Genomic DNA, 12,130 nt, shown 5'->3' with positions numbered 1-12,130 from the left:
AACTTTTGCTTTTAAACACTGAAAGAAAACATTATTACTTATAGTGCCCTTACAGCCTAATAAAATTTTAATTACATAGCACTATATACATTTTTTAGCTAATTTAATTAAATTTTAAATAATTGCAATTAACAATTTTTTTGCCTTAATTTATTTACAAACATTTTAAAGACACCAAGAACTTTTTTATTAGCATTTTTACAAAGTTTAACTGCTGTTTTTTTTAGCAACTACAGAGTTAACTTTTTATTTTTTTTTAAATTACTTGCTTGTTTTTTAACAGCCACTTTTATTAACTTAAATTATTATTTTAAGTAAGTTTTGGGTATTTGAAATTTTTATGCTTATACTTATTTACTTTTTTTTTTTACTACACCCTTAAAGTTTTTTAATTTTTTTGTTTGTTGCCTGCCCGCCTGGGCCCGATTTTGCTTTTTTTATTGAACCGTTTTTTTTATAGGCACCAACTTATTTGACTACCAGTTTAGCTAGGAGGGTGGGCTTTTTAACTAGCCCCCCACCCCTTTTGGTTTTTTTCCCTTAAACATTTTTATTTACAAGACTACCGGAGTTCTTTTTTATGAGGCTTGCCACCTAGACGAAGACACATGGCCCATTGGGCAAAGGCCATTTACTTAACATATAATTTCAAGGACTATTTTTAGAGGGTTTACCCAGAGACTCATTTATTTGTTTGACACTTAAACAGAAAAGAGAATTACACAGAGAGCAGAGGGAATTACAGTTTAAGCCAGACTTTTTTACTTTTATACACTGACCGCTACAGGAGACAGGACAGAAGGATCTCAATTTAACCTCAGAGCTGTCTCGCACACATGGCTTCCACTTCGAGGAATTACGAACAAGAGGTTTAGTTTTACCCACACTTTTAACACCCAAATGAACAGAGAAAAAAAACAACAGTAACTGGTTAAATAGAACAGAACCAGAACCAAATAGTGTTTTTTTATTTTATTAGGACTTACTTTTACTTATGCAGTTTTTAGCATATAACACCAACAGTACCAAGCAAAGCAAACACAAAATAACAAGGGTAAAACAAATAGATGGTGTAAATTTTGCAGGGCTTTTTCCTTTTTAATTGCTTACCAAACTGTGACAAATTTTTGTTACCAATTTATTTCTTATGTTAGATGATTAGGCTGACACTACAGGATCGTTGGGGGAAGATAAAGAAAACACACCATATAACTGAATTTTAAAGCTTTATTTATAAAATAATAAAACAACAATGGAGAGTGTTGGGAACGCTTTCACATTACTTAGGAAAATATTAATGCCCCAAGCCCGAAGCTTTTTTTATACTTACACATGTACGTCCAGACTGGCCACTTTTGTGTATAATGTTTAGAGGAGGGGGAGAGGTGGAAGGGAGATTATCCTGTATACAGCTTGTTTAGAATTTTTAACATGCTTTTGCTTTTGCTTTTGGGAGGGCTGTTTTTTTACACCCTGGAATTTTCTGCGGCGTCTCTTTTAGAGATTTTAGTCCAGGTTGGCTGTTTGTGGCTTCTTTGGTGTTACCAAGCCACACCGACTTCAGGGTTACAAAGGCACACTGTTGGATTTTACTGGACAGTTAAGCTTTGCAAATGTAATTTTAGTTTTGTAACTTGTATTTTTTTTGCTTTGCCTTTGTTTATATTTTTTTTTTTACAGCCAGCTGGGGCCAAAAGCAACTCCTTCCTGCACCAAGCACAGTCCGCGCCGATTCCTGACCCTGAACGCAGAGCACCCCCCTTCTTCCAGCCCGGGGCCAAGATGATTTTTAAATTAACCCGTTCCTTATGTTTTTTTTTTTGTTTTTTGTTTTTTTTTTTAATTAAACATTTTAGTAGCAATGCTAACTACTTTAGACAAACTTTTTTCTTGCGTACCATTTGGATGCTTTTTAAATTTTTTTGCAATATTTTTTGCACATTGTGACATGAAAACCATTTTAACCATTTTTTTTTTATGATTAGTTTTAGGATTTAAATTTTTATGCTTTTTAACTTTACAAATTAGTTGAGCACAAAAGTCAGAGAGGTGCTTATTTGGATGCTGAACACAAGCAGTCACCTTGCTCCAATTTGGAGTAGCCTTCCCTGCATTTTTAATACCATTTAAAACAGCTTTTAAAAATCCATCCAACTTTGTCTTTTGAGCTGGATTATTGGGATTTCAGTTAGGGTCAGTAATTAGCCAAGGTGCATTTAAATGAGCTGCAGATTTTTTTTTTACTTTTTGTTTTTTATTTTTTGTCATGAGAGTATTTAATAACTGATTTACATTTGCCCAAGTGGGCACATGAGTGAAAAAGATTGTGCAGAACATTTTTTTCACTGCCTTAGGATTGTTTCATAAGTGAGGCATAGTGCACTGCCAGTTAAACAAATTTGAAGTTGCAAACAGGGTATGGGTAAAACCATTTCATGTTCCCCAGCAACCAGTAGAACTAGATAAGTTTTTAATGAGGCTTGTAATATTAGAGGTGTCTTAGAAACATTTTTTCTCATGGAGTTAAGTAACCTAGTGGGGGTCCACAAGGGCTGCTGTAATATTGGGGGTGTTTGAAAAGCAGTTTTTGACCAAGTTTGCAAAAGGCTGGCTGGAGGCTGCACAGAGGGGGTGAGGCTGCCTGATTCCTCTGAAGATGAGGGAACATCACTCTGAGCTCCCCCTTGATTTTCCTCTGTCCCTGAACTGTTTTTAACCTGCTTTTGAATTTTTGCACTCCATCAGACGGGGAAGAACAGGAACAAAATTGTCCTCCTCCCGATGCGGCTTTGGTGCATATGGTGGGTGATTTTTTTACAAGAGCTTTTCATACAAACAGCTTTAAAAGCTACCCATCCCTCCATGGGTTTATAATTATACCATACAAACAAGTAATTCATTTGTCCTGGCCTAAGATCAACCAAAATATTTTTTAAGGAGTTCATCCTATTTGTGGAAAAGGTTTTACCCACCGGCCAGTCTCTAGTTGGGGACAAATGAAAGGTAAATGATGGCCATTGGATTTAACATAGATTTCTCATTTTAAATTTAACTGGATCAGCTGTTTTAGAAATTTTTTTTCAATTTTTAAGTATTAGAGACAACGGGGCATTCCCCGGGCACTTACTGCCAACTTGTTTTATTTTAATGAAGGGACTTTAACCCCTCTTCATGAAGGGACTTTAACCCCCACCTCCCCGTGTCGAGCGCTCGCTTACCTCTCCAGGGACTTGAACACCTGGACTGGGACTTAAACCCAGGCTGGGACTCTAACCCAGACAACTTGGATTCTGTGCAAACCTGGACTGGGACACTAACCCAGACCTAAGTAGTCAGGGACTCTAACCCCAACAACCTGGACCCTACTCAACGGGTAGGTGGACGTTGCTGGATTTCTACGAGTTTTAGCTGGTTCACAGAACACGCCTTATCACCAACGCAGAGCTCAGATCACCAGGCAAGGCTCCTTTAAACTGGAGGATGCGTGCTGCGTTGCCTCAGGGTTCGATCCCCCGCCGGAAAGTCAGACGGGTCCCGGCAGAGTCGCCAAAGATGTCAGGGACTTTAACCCAGACGGCAAAGTTTGTTGTCTGACCGCGAGAGAGACAGGCAACACCAGAAAGGTTTGATTAAAAGCTTTTTATTGACAAGTGCACGCATTAATAGAGAGCAGCTTGTTTTTAGAGAGAACCAGCCTGCTTTTTACATTTTAGTATAAGCCTATATAGACAGTTTTGTTGCGTTATAAATTATTTACTGGAGCAACCCACCCCCTTTTTTTAACAACTAGAAACTAGACACCTTTAGTATACATGCATGCCTAAAGTTAGAAATGTAGGGGAGTTAAAAACAAACAAAGAACAAAACCAGGGAGCAAAAACAAGGAGGCTGGGAAACTAGGACTTTTATTAGTTTTTTGAAGGAGCTGCCCGAACACAGCACATTTGGTACTATGCCAGGAATGCAGCTTTTTTTTTATTTTACTTTTTTTTAGCGCTTGTGAGACATGTTGCTGCTTTTTAGTGTTTTTCACTCAGGGATTACCCACAAACCTTTGTTAGCCTGACTTTGGTTAGGTTGGCATACCTGGTTTTGTCTGCTATATTTTTATTTAGGCCTAACACTTGTATTCTGTGTCTTTTTTTATAACCCGAAAAATATGTGTGAGTGTTGTGACCTGACATATGAGCTCACAGCACCAGTCTCTCAACTTTGTCCCAGCCAGTCCCAGTCGTCATGACAGAGAAGCAGCTGGGCCAAACCTGAGCAGTGCTGCAATCCCATGAAACAAGTTGCACTTAGAACGTGGAGCTAACCCCAGCCAGTCCTGGGGGACTAGAGCCACACTCTTTTAGAGTAGGGTGTGGGAAACATCAGTTGAACAGCTAAGGATTTTTTTAAATGTATTTCTGATATAGATTTACAGAATTGGGTTTCGGGCTGTGATTTTATTTTATTTAAGGTAGAGAATGAGAGCATTTTTTTTGTGAATATACGAAAAAACTAAAAAGTAAATGACAAAAGCAGTCATGGAAGTAACAAGTTCTTGACCTGATCCAAAGCCCTTTTGAAATCAATGAGCCTTCTTTTGCCCCTCTGTTAACTCAGCTTTGCAGAAAACTGTTTTCAGCTAAATGACAGCTGGGCAAAGGTTGAGAACTTACTCCATCCACTTCATCTTTCTGAGGTGAGAATTCAGTCATCCCAGGAGCTCATTGATCTCACTGAAGGGTTATCTTCAAAGCCTAGTTAAACTATTGTACTTCAATTGACTGATGGGAAAAAGGACAAAATGTTGCACTTCAGGAACACAGATACCCGATAAATATAAAAATAACTTGCCTAGTAAAATATTATTCAAAAGCCATTAAACATTTCTACAAGAGGAAAACAATATTACTACATGATTATAAACCTAAACTGATCTTTTTTTAAAATGAGACATACTTCCTAGTCCAACTTCCCTCTCAGAAGCCTTTCAGGACTTTGGCAATACCATTATTGCTGTATTACTAGGATTGGTACTAATTTCCGGTAGGCAAACTTTTAAATACTGTTTTTAAATGGTCTTAAATTTTAAATTGAGTAAATAGCTGCAGCATGTTTACAGCAATCCTAATGTACCGAGTCAACATAAATATGCAATTACTGACCATTATAGGCATAGTCTCATTTATAAATATGTCATGCTAACCACCCTAACACACCTGTAACATGTCACGGGGAAGAGCCTTGGTGTAAATTGTGATAATAATTGTCATAATTGACCTTAACGGAGCTAGGACAGTTTACTCCATCTGAGGATTTTCCTCCATGTGCTCACATACAAAATTACTGCCAAGTGATCACTGTTCACCTTGTCAGTCACCACAGGCACTATAGCAATGTGGGAATCATTGGTGTGAAAGATCCAGTGATGGAAACAGTCATCCCACAGTCTACTCTACAGGGGTCAAGTTTGCCAGATGCCACTTAGTTGTACAAATAGTACAGCATCCGCTGTGGAGCCTATTTGCATGCTATTTTTCCAGTGATTGACCTTTCTTGCCAAGCCAGAGCAAGAGCTTTGTGTGTATCCTGGTATCTTGGAAATGGCCCCTGTTCCTGGGAGTTGTGAGTTTACCAGAGGATTCTGGAAGCTTGGCTTCTTCTCCCCTGGACTTTCAGAAAGCCTTTAAAAAATCTCCCGAAAGTTATTTCAAAGAACTCTTCTGGGAATAGATACTTCAAGAGTAGTGTAATGGCAGTGGTGTAGTGTAATGCAAAGCCCCAATCCTGCAAACGTGCTTAATTTAGATTGGGGTCCAAGTGTGGACATAGGGCAAAACTATACCCAAAATGGCTAGGTACACACACTTCTAACAGCAGTGCTGTCCCACCAGTTCAATTATCAATTCATTTCTTTGGGCATGGTATACATCTAAACTTAGGTCGACCTAGTGACATCTCTAAGGGCGGTGAAAAATTTCATGCCCTGTGTGATGTAGTTAGGTTGACCTAACACCCACTGTAGATGGAGCTAGGCTAATGGAGAAACTCTTCAATAGATCTAAAAGGAATGGATTTACTATAGTGACAGAAACCCCCTTTCCATTACTGTAGTCAGTGTCTACACTGCACTACTACAGCTGTGCAGCTATAGAGCTTGTAGTGTAGACGTACTCCTAATCTAAATGTAGCCAGAGAGTCTTGTATAATAAATAAGGAAATGCATATATGCAAATAGCAAGAGAATGGAGCATTTCATTTCTTCATTCGACTTTGTTGGTGTATATTCCTTTTGATGGCCTCCACCGTTTACTATATTGCCTCTTGCAATGACACTAATGAGGAACATGTGACTTTGTGTTTCTACTTTAAACAGCTGGGTTGCTCTTTAATATGAATATGCTTTTTGTGTTTTTATATTCGTGCAGAGTTCTGAACAGTCAGATCTCTGACTTAATTGAGGTTTCTTTTGTGCTTTGCAAAAACAGTTTCCCTTCCTACATTTGTTTCATTAAATAGTAAGTACAGTTCGTGTAAGAAAATTTAGCCCTCTGGATATTTCAGAACATGTAAGACGTAGAACACACATTTTTCCATGTGGAAGAAAATTTGAAAGGGGAAGTTCAACCTGCATTTTTCATTGGATTTCAGTGCACCATGGAATATCCTATTTTCTTGTTAATTGTTCCCTTTTCATTTCCTTCAGGTCATTACTTATTATTACCAGACCTAGAATTTATATTGATTTTTTTAAATCGTGTTTGGCTGGTTAAATTCTAAACAATTACTCATTCAAAGCGGAAATTATTAACCAGCTCTGCCAGGACTCTGTTTGGCTTAATTTCTCTGGAGACTCATTTAGTTTTCTTGTTGGATCCCCTCAGATTTGCCTAGCAGAGTATGCGTGTGATATTTATATCAATAATGAATTTCTCCATGTGTGATAGAGAGAGTCTTAGAAGCAAGCTGCCAGAGGACTCTATTGTTACTTACTTTTGGTGATGAGACATCAGGCTAACTTTCTTGGTCTCCTGGAGTCTGACCCAGTCCCAAAGCTTGGCATCTACAGGCTAACGTCCTGATGCTGTCAGTTACTCCATATGGTGCTGCTCCCATTCAGAGCCCCACTGAAGTCAATGGCAATCTGCCCATGCAGAGGTAGTTGCATAGTCAGGGCCAAAGATTTGGTCAAAAAATAACAACAAAAATTCATGAACATTTATGAAATTTTCAAAAAGGATTAATTTTTTTATTGTTTTTGCAAACATTTACCAGTTTTTTTGTTTTCATTATTTTTATTTTTTTCTCCTTTTCTCCCACTTTTTTCATTTTGCTACTGAAAAAACAGACACAGGAAAGAAAGTAAAAATAAAAAAACGTGTTTCCCATCAGGGGAGGAGAAAATTTTGATAAACAATTGTTTTTTAGCAAACTTAATTTTCAAAAAAGGACATTTTTAAATTTTTAAAAAAATAATAAACATTTCAACCACTTCTACTTGTGGGAACCTTTCCACTGACTTCAGTGGGCTTTGGATCAAACCATTAATGATTTTTTACAGTATACACTCTTCCTCCCCATTAATTATCATTTATGATGTTGTGTGAAAAGATTTGAGACTACAACCCCAGTAAGGCAGTACGTTCCTGGTTGTTCTGAATACCACTCGCATACTTCTGAGCACTTGTGGTCATTAATTACGTAGAATTTGGGTACAGATCTGAGGAACTACAAATATTTCTGAAGAGCTGTTGGAGCTGAAATCAGCAAGTACTTCATTTGAGACAAATGCTCGTAGAATTTGAATTTAAACTATTTTTGTTTTAAGTAGTTCAGAAGTTTATTTTGTTTTGCTTCTAAAACCTTTCCAAGTTCAGCCATGAAGAGCTTACTGTAGAACAGAGAGGCTGACCCAGTGTACAGGTCATGCTACTGCAGCTTCACTGCTCTGGTACTCGAGCAAGCTAGATTAAAGCTAGCTCAGGTATATCTACACAAGCTGCAGTCACAACCCATGACTGCAATGTAGCCATATTTTTAGTCTGTCTGGATGTTAATCCCCATATGGAAAAATGAGGACTGTAGTACTTTCTTACCTCGTAGGGGTGTTACGAAGATAAATGCATTAAAGACTGTGAGCACTCAGATGCTATCATAATCATAGCATCATAAAAAAGCAGGGCTGGAAAGGACCTTGAGAGGTCATCTAGTCCAACCATCTGTGCTGATGTTGTACTCAAAGTACTATACAGGATCTTTTCAGGGGGATTAAGGCAAAACGCCACATTTATTAGTAATACAGGTATCAATTAATACTCTATGATATGCATATGAGATATATATCACAGTCACACATTCACACACGCACACAGACACAAACACACTCCGTCTTGCTGCTGTTACCAACTAGTTGCTCCCCTTAACTGCACTGGCCAGGTGAGTTAGATGGGGGAGGGGTAGAGCCGGGCTTCTGCCGATCCGGATCGATGACCGAGGGTGACAAGACGAGACCCAGGGTCCTTCTGCAAGACACCTTGTATTTATAGCAGCTTCCCTCTTAGCAAATCTAGACCAGATTCAAAATCTGGGTCTGTGTCCATTGGTCTTTGTGCTGCTTTTCTTTGGGTGTTGTCCCAATGCTGCTCAAAGAGGGTGTTTTCTAAAGAAGGTGCTTGCTTCTAATCCCTGAGGCCGTCAATATGTCTGCTCTTCTTTATTGGGCCCACTTGACAAGTTGTATTGTCCTTTGCTCTGGCTCCCATTCCCTCTTCAACTGTTGTAGCTGTCTGGAGGTGGGTGTCTTCCAAGCCTCTCTGCTCAGACCCTATGCCACCAGCACTCCCAGCTATCTCCGCGACACCACTGATTTCCTGAGGAAACTACAATGCATTGGTGACCTCCCAGAAAACACCATCCTAGCCACCATGGATGTAGAGGCTCTCTACACAAACATCCCACACACAGATGGAATACAAGCTGTCAGGAACACTATCCCTGATGATGCCACAGCACAACTGGCTGCTGAGCTCTGTGCCTTTATACTTACACACAACTATTTCAAATTTGATGACAATATGTATCTCCAGATCAGTGGCACTGCTATGGGCACCCGCATGGCCCCACAATATGCCAATATCTTCATGGCCGACTTGGAACAACGCTTCCTCAGCTCTCGTCCACTCACACCCCTTCTCTATCTACGCTACATTGATGACATCTTCATCATCTGGACCCATGGGAAGGAGACTCTGGAAAAATTCCACCATGATTTCAACAGCTTCCACCCCACCATCAACCTCAGCCTGGACCAATCTACGCGGGAGGTCCACTTTCTTGACACCACGGTGCAAATAAGTGATGGTCACATTAACACCACCCTATATCGAAAACCCACCGACCGCTATGCCTACCTTCATGCCTCCAGCTTCCATCCCAGGCACATCACACGATCCATTGTCTACAGCCAAGCACTGAGGTACAACCGCATCTGCTCTAACCCCTCAGACAGAGACCAACACCTACAAAATCTCCACCAAGCATTCTCAAAACTACAATACCCGCACGAGGAAATAAGGAAACAGATCAACAGAGCCAGACGTATACCCAGAAGCCTCCTACTGCAAGACTAACCCAAGAGAGAAACCAACAGGACTCCACTGGCCATCACATACAGTCCCCAGCTAAAACCCCTCCAACGCATCATCAAGGATCTACAACCCACCCTGGACAATGATCCCACACTTTCACAGGCCTTGGGTGGCAGGCCAATCCTTGCCCACAGACAACCTGCCAACCTGAAACATATTCTCACCAGTAACTGCACACCACACCATAATAACTCTTGCTCAGGAACCAATCCATGCAACAAACCTCGATGCCAACTCTGCCCACATATCTACACCAGCGACACCATCACAGGACCTAACCAGATCAGCCACACCATCACCGGTTCATTCACCTGCACATCCACCAATGTAATATACGCCATCATATGCCAGCAATGCCCCTCTGCTATGTACATCGGCCAAACTGGACAGTCTCTACGGAAAAGGATAAATGGACACAAATCAGACATTAGGAATGGCAATATACAAAAACCTGTAGGAGAGCACTTCAACCTCCCTGGCCACACTATAGCAGACCTTAAGGTGGCCATCCTGCAGCAAAAAAACTTTAGGACCAGACTTCAAAGAGAAACTGCTGAGCTTCAGTTCATCTGCAAATTTGACACCATCAGCTCAGGATTGAACAAAGACTGTGAATGGCTTGCCAATTACAGAACCAGTTTCTCCTCTCTTGGTTTTCACACCTCAACTGCTAGAACAGGGCCCCATCCTCCCTGATTGAACTGACCTCGTTATCTCTAGCTTGCTTGCTAGCACACATATATATACCTGCCCCTGGATATTTCCATTACATGCATCTGAGGAAGTGGGTATTCCCCCACGAAAGCTCATGCTCCAAAACGTCTGTTAGTCTATAAGGTGCCACAGGATTCTTTGCTGCTTTTACAGATCCAGACTAACACGGCTACCCCTCTGATACTTTCCAAGCCTCACTCATTCACACCTCATTCAGTCAATAGGGCAATTGATTACAGAATGGGGGGAAGATCTTATTCTACTTCTAGCAAAAAGGCACATGTTTCTTTTACTTTAACTATACTATCCTTAGTGGCTATAACATTTGATAGAAAGTTTTCTACCAATTTTCTATATAGGGATCTAATACAAAGTTGTATGAAAATAAAGAGGCACAATGCCAAGTCATATGAAATACAAGATAACATCATGCCAGATGCAATGTCATAAAGATACTTAATACAGAAAGTTACTTAATATAAAATAACACAATGCAACGTTATACAGATTTATAGAGATAGTTAATACAGAGATTTCTCTACACTGAGGCAGGACCAAATAAACCTAGACTATACCTGACAGGTGTTTGTCTAATGGGTTCTCAAAATCCTCCAGTGACTGGAATTCTACAACCTCCCTTGGAAGCCTACTCCAGTGCTTAAATATCCATATAGTTAGAAAGTTTTTCCTAACATCTAACCTAAATCTGTCTTGCTGCAGATTAAGCCCATTACTTCTTGTCCCAGCTTCAGTGGACAAGTGGAGTTTAGTGGAATTAACTATTTTCTCTCTCTCTCTCTCATACCACACCACACACACACAAATTTACCTAGCTATTAAGACCCAACCATACTCCCAGAGCTATTGTAGATAGCCATCAGTTATGCTACTAACTAAACAAATAACTAAACAAAGAGATTAAAGAAACTGTGGTGAGGACAAAAATTCTGCCCAAATTTAAAGTGGAAACAATTCTAAGTGAGTAGAAAAATGTAGCTATAATGAAAACAAGTAAAAAGTATTTAAAATATTTGGCACTGCCTTTGATGGTTTACGTTTATTGTGGCCTTTACATCTGATGGACTGTAATTGTGATTCATTCTGGTGAACAGGAACATATGGTCATGATTTCCTGTTGCACAACTTTCCCCTTGTCATCTGTTTATCCTGCTGTGGCCATATGGATTTCTTGGACATAAACAGGGTTAGAACTTGGAATACTCCTCCAAAAGTTGTCCTATTATTGACCTCTCTATTCATTAGGGAGCTTGTTTTAAGGATGTACAGATGGATAAGAGCTGGAACAAGCTAGGGTTTTGTTCTTTTTTGGCTGCTTCTGTGTTCAAAAAGCTGCGTTGGCTGAACATGCATACATATGGGGTTGTGTGTTTAGTAACTTTAATTTTGGGGGAGGACATGGATCATATGTAAACACTCGTATGTAAACAAATGATCATTTGCTTCAGGAATCTGCATAATTGATTAAATTTATGCTCAAAAGCCAGAGTCTTGATCCAGCTATCATGGAATTTAGTGGAAAGACTCTCATTGACTTCAATATGGGACTTGTCTAGATCTCCCAGCCTTGTTTTAAAAAAAAAAGTGTGAGAGGTGATTTTAAAGGCCTACTGCCAGTAACAGTATAGTACAAAGAGTTAGTACAAGAAAGAAAATCTCTGCCTTTTTCTTGGAAATTGGAGACATAGTTTATAGTGATACTTTGGCAAAGCTCTACCAGATCCTCTGATGACTTGGCTCTAACAAGTGCAGCCTTCCTACTT

This window comes from Gopherus flavomarginatus, chromosome 13 (genome assembly GCF_025201925.1).
Source record: "Gopherus flavomarginatus isolate rGopFla2 chromosome 13, rGopFla2.mat.asm, whole genome shotgun sequence".
Classification (NCBI taxonomy): Eukaryota; Metazoa; Chordata; order Testudines; family Testudinidae; genus Gopherus; species Gopherus flavomarginatus.
The sequence above is the reverse complement of the archived record's forward strand: the minus strand, read 5'-3'. Positions refer to the sequence as shown.